The sequence below is a fragment of the Hipposideros armiger genome, unplaced genomic scaffold (genome assembly GCF_001890085.2).
Source record: "Hipposideros armiger isolate ML-2016 unplaced genomic scaffold, ASM189008v1 scaffold_1924, whole genome shotgun sequence".
In the NCBI taxonomy this organism is placed as follows: domain Eukaryota; kingdom Metazoa; phylum Chordata; class Mammalia; order Chiroptera; family Hipposideridae; genus Hipposideros; species Hipposideros armiger.
In genome coordinates this window covers 12735-18401 of record NW_017733274.1, presented here as the reverse complement: position 1 = coordinate 18401, position 5667 = coordinate 12735, and the positions used below count along the sequence as shown (strand labels likewise).

Here is a 5667-nt window from a genome sequence, read left to right as displayed (position 1 = left end):
CCACAGGGACTGCAGCCTATGCCGTCGCCGGCGACTCACAGCAGCCCAGCTCCAGGTTGAGCTGTTGTTCAGCATCTTAGCTGTGGAGGGCAGTGTCACCGGCCCTCATATGTGGGATCCGAACCGGGGCTCCCTGGCATCCCAAGCGAGCTCGCAACCATTGCGCCACTCGGCCGGCCCGAGATTTTTACTTTTTAGAAACACACATACTTCCACATCTATGTGATACTTCTCACCATACTGTCATCTTGTAAGCCTGCATTTTATTTTAAGCACTCCAGGTTTGTGTTTAAATGACAGTGCCTTAAAAAAATTGTGCTGCACTTTTCCTCCGGTTACTGGAAACATAATAGGTGTACATACATTAAATATATTCTTACAAATGTTCAACTCATGTTTACCAGCTGGAATGCTTTTACTTAATGTGTGGGTATTTTGCATTGTGATATTTAATCAGGACATTAGCAAGAGTAGGAGACTGTTGGTTTAAGACAAGTTTAAGATCCACTAAAATTAATTGTTGTATGTTTGTCCTTCTGTGGCTGCAGAAGCCTCATATTTTCTTTGGACATCATTAGGTGTCTTTGCTCTGGAAGTATAACTTTAATGCTATATGAATTTTTCCATTTTTCTAACACTGGTATGCTCTGTGCATTCACCATTCCACTGAAATGATTTATTTCATTTATATTAATTTTGGTTACAACTCTAACTGATAGAGATGCTTCAGGGTGTTTAGGTCCACATTCTACTTTCAGGCTATATATTTTGTTTTCATAATTTGTCTATGTAGACAACCATCTTTTCCTGCAGCCCAATGCAGGCATCCTTCTTTTGTCTCTTATTATATCTTTGTTTTGAAGTCTATTTTATCTGCTGTAAGTATTGCTACCCCAGCTTTTTTTCATTTCCTTTAGCATGAAATATCTTTTTCTATCCCTTTACTTTCAGTTTATGTGTTTTTCAATATGAAATGAGTCTCTTGTAGACAGCATATGTATGGGTCTTGTTTTCTTACCTATTCAGCACCCTATGTATTTTGATTGAAGCATTTAATCCATTTACATTTAAAGTGATTATTGACAGGTACATAGTTATTGCCATTATTCATATTTATGTTCTTTTTTTTTCATTTTTCTTAAAGTCCCTCTAACATTTCCTGTAATACTGGTTTGGTTGTGATGACCTTCTTTAGTTTTTTCTTGTCTGGGAAGCTTTATAACTCCAGTTTTAAATGATAGCCTTGCTGGGTGGAGTAGTCTTGGTTGTAAGTCCTTGCTTTTCATCACTTTGAATATTTCATGCCAATCCCTCCTTGCCTGCGAAGTTTCTGTTGAGGAGTCAGCTGACAGTGTTAAGGGAGTTCCCCTGTAGGTAACAACTACCTTTCTCATGATGCTTTTAAGATTCTCTCTTTGTGTTTAAACTTTGACATTTTAATTATGATGTGTCTTGGTGTGGGCTTCTTTGGGTTTATCTTGTTTGGGACTTGCTGCACTTCTTGCACTTGTATGTCTCTTTCCTTCGCCAGATTACAAATGTTTTTTATCATTATTTCTTCAAATAGGTTCTCAATTCCTTGCTCTCTCTCTTCTCTTTCTGATACCCCTATGATGTGAATGTTGTTTTCCTTCTGGTACCCCTATCATGTGAATGTTAGTATATAAATCCCTTAAACTATGTTGTCCCAGAGATCCCTTAAACTATTCTCATTTTTTTGGATTGTTTTCATTTTTGCTGCTCCTTTTGGATGTTTTCTACTACCTAGTCTTCCATATTGCTGATTCAATCCTCTGCTGGCCTGCTGCCACTGAAAGAAACTTTGGTGGTATTCAGGCCAATGCCGGCTGCCCTCCACTAAAAGAGCATCTGGTGATGCATGGGCAAAAAAGCCAGCTGCCTGCCACTGAAAATATTTCTGGAGATGCATGAGTTGTGTGGGACAGGGTCTCAGGGAGTCATCAGGGTGGGGAGATTGATGTTCACCAGGCTAATGCAGATTCAGATTTGGCTGTATAGGGGGAAGGCTCAACACAGGAAAGATGGCACTTGCCAGCTGGCTGTGGCAGGAGGGCTTAACACAGGGACAATAGTGGCTGTTCCTCAGCCCTTGTCCTGAAGCCACACCACTTAGTTTCTCTTTGTATCTGGTGCCCTCCGAACCACACTGTCCCTCTGCCAGAGCCCAGGGGGAGTGCCTGTGAGTGAGTGAGTCTTGCACATGTCTTTTAAGAGGATGCCTGGGTTTCCACCAGCCTTCTGTGTCACCTGGATGGATGGAAACCCCTGCTGATTTTCACAGCCAGATATTGTGGGTTCTTCTCTTCCCAGAACTAGTGCTCTGGGCTGGGGAACCTAGTGTGAGACCCTTTGCTCCTCATGGAGGGACCTCTGCAGCTGAGATTCCCTACAGATTCTCAACCACCACACACAGGTGTGGAACCAGCCTGTTTTGCTTCTTTGCTGCTCCTACCGGTCTTGACATTGCTTCTTCTGTATATCTTTAGTTATAGGACTTTTGCTCAGCTAGTCTTCAGATGGTTCTCCAGGTTGATTGTTCTAAAATTTATTTGTAATTTTGATGTGATCATGGGAGGAGGTGAGCACAGCATTTACCTACTCCACCATCTTGACTGGTATCCTCTATAACAACCTATTTTAAACTAGTAACAACTTAACTTCAATAGCATTCCTAAATTTTACAGTTTTACTTCTACTTCCCTTACATTTAAGGTTACTGATGTTATAATTTATGTCTTTTTTATATTGTGTATCCAATAAGTGTTTTGTAATTGTGGTTATTTTTGCTGTATTTGTTTAACTCTTAAGTTAGCATTATAAGTGAAATATGTACCACTATTTTCATATTACAGATTCTAACTTTAACCATATATTTACCATCACCAGTGAGATTTTGGTACCTTTTTATGTTTTATAATATTAACTAACATCCTTTTACTTCCACTCAAAGAACTTTCTATAACGTCTTTTGTAAGCAGGAGTAATGGTAATAAACTTCATCAGCTTTTGTTTGTTTGAGAAAGTATCTCTACTTCATTTTGGAAAGACTGCTTTGCCAGGTATAGAATTCTTCTTTGATAGTTTTTTTCCATCAATATTTTGACTATATCATCTAATTCTCTCCTGGCCTAAAAAGTTTCTGTTAAAAATTCACTGGTCATCTTATGGGCATTCCCTTGTATTTAACTTGTCTCTTTTCCGTTGTTGCTTTAAAAATTCTTTGTCTTTGACAATTTAGTTTAATGTGTCTCAATGTAGCCTTCTTTGGGTTCATCCTATTTGTGATCCTTTGGGCCTCTTAAATCTGTGTGCCCATTTCTCTCCCCAGGTTAGGAAAGTTTTCAGCCATTATTGCTTTAAATAAACTTTGTGTGTGTGTGTGTGTGTGTGTGTGTGTGTGTGTGTGTGTGTGTGTGTATATATATATATATATATATATATATATATATATATATATAAATTCTTCTTCTGGAACTCCCATAATGTGGATATTGTTTCTTTTCATTGTGTCTCATTAATCCTGTAGCTTTTCTTCACTCTTTTTCATTTTTCCTTTTTGTCTCCTCTGATGGGATAATTTCAAGTGTCTTGTATTGTAAGTCACTGATTCTTTCTTCTATATGGTCAAGTCTGCTTTTGAAGCTCTCTATTGAATTCTTCAGTTCAGTTATTGTATTTTTTTAGCGGTAAGATTTTTTTAATGGTTTTTCTTTATTGAATTTCTCATTTTATTCAGCATTATTTTCCTAATTTTGTTTACTTATCTGTCTGTGTGGTCTTGTAGTTTACTAAACTTCTTTAAGGTGATTATTTTGAATTCTTTGTCTGACAGTTCATAGATCTCCACTTCTTTAGGGTCAGTTATAGGGGCTTTATTAGTTTCCTTTGGTGGTGTCATGTTCATATTTTTTATGATCCTTGATTTGGTATAAATGCATTTGAGTAAACAGTCTCTTCCTTCAGACTTTATAGGTTCGCTTTGGCAGAGACAATTTTTCACTAGTCAGCTCAGTTTGGATTTCTGGATGTGTAAATTGGTAATGTCCTTGAGCCGGTGGAGCTTTCTATCAGGGTATATTTTTGGGTGAGTTCAGTGGCTGAGCTCTGAGGTCAGAGGGGGTGAGAATAGTTGTATAGAACTGCTGACATGGTTCCCTGAACAAGCAAGGCTATAGGATGGGCTGTATGGTTGGCTAGGTTCCCTGGTTAGGCTTCCTAGATGGTGGGGTATGGATAATATACTCAGAAATAGGCAGGGCTATGAATTAGATTCCCTGCCCTGGCAAGGCAATACAATGGGCACCACAGCCTGCTTTACTTATTGTTTGGGGACCCAAATCAAGCAAGGCGGTGCACTAAATTCCTTGGACAGATGAAGCCACCATTTTTGCTCTGCAGATAGGGAAAGCCAAAAGCTGTGCTCTCTGCTAAAGTGTCACTGTAAGCAGGGCTATTGAATGGGTTATGCAGCTTCTTGGTTAGGTTTCCTGGTTGGGTGGGCTGCAGGTTATATTCAGCACTGGGTGGGGCAACAAATTAGTTTCCTGGTTTTCGGATGGAGTAGGAGAACTGTCTCCAAGGCCAAAAAGATTCTCTATTTATGGTCTTGACTCAAGCTGACTTGTACTCCGAGCTCCCTGGCTGAACAGGGCCACTGCCTTTACTCTGTAGATGATCAGCTGTGCCTGTCAGACTCTGTTGAAATGTTGCTTTACTCTGCAGCTTTCTAGGTGTTCTGGCCAATCTTTCTTATTGGGCAGGGCAAGAAGGTGTATTCAGCAGCGAGTGAGGCTATGAATTAGCTCTCATCCCTGGGTTGAGTGGGGGAGCTGGCTCCAAGCAGCCCCCAGGTGTTCCTGGTCAGGCTTTCTAGCTGAGAAGGGCTGAGAACTACACTCAGTAGTGGATAGGGCTATGCATTATTTCCCCAGCCTAGGAGGAACAGGGAAACTATGGTATCTCCAAGGCTAGAAGGTCTCTTAGTTTGTGGTCTTGACTTAAGCTGATCCACACCCCAAGTTTCCTGGATAAATGGTGCCATTGGCTGTGCTCTGTGGACAATCAGCTTAGCCTGCTGTATTCTCTTCTCAAGCATTGATGGGTTACACAGCTTTCCAGGTTTCTAGCTAGGCTTTCTGATTGGGCAGGGTCAAGAGCTACACTCAGCAGTGGGCAAGGCTATAACTCAGCTGCCCTGCTTTGGCAGGGTGGGGGTGCGCAGACCAGTCTCCAGGGACAGAAAGGCTCTTTGAGGACCTCCAATCAAACAGATGTGTGCCCTGCTGAGTTCCATGGTTAAGGCTGTGCCACAATTTTGGTTCTGCAGATGAGCAAAGCTGCTGGTTGGGACTACTATTTGGGCACTGTGGGCAGGAACTCAATTTGCCAAGATCCAAGTGCTGACTGTTATGTCTCCCATCACATTTCCAGTGGTCAGGCCCTGGAGATTCTCCTGTGATCCCCAAGAAGTGACCAACAACCCTGGGCTCTCTTTTTCCACTTGAGAACCGGAGGCTCAGGGGTACCGTTTGGTGTGATGCTGCACCAACCTGGGGGAGAAGCAATGTGGTCAGCATGTGGCCGCTCCTCTTACCCTTATAATGTCGTCTGTCTTGGTGTGTGTGTGTGTGTGTGTGTGTGTGTGTG

At 41.3% G+C, this 5667-nt stretch overlaps 1 protein-coding gene and 1 pseudogene across 1 annotated transcript in view; both read right to left on the bottom strand.

Moving 5' to 3' along the window:
- The window catches only part of LOC109378374 (dynein heavy chain 6, axonemal-like), a gene marked incomplete at its 3' end in the record, with an annotated part of 53327 nt that overhangs the window by 35208 nt on the left and 12452 nt on the right, over positions 1-5667 (bottom strand). The window lies entirely within an intron of this gene.
- LOC109378373 (ubiquitin-conjugating enzyme E2 variant 2-like) lies at positions 514-2485 on the bottom strand (annotated as a pseudogene).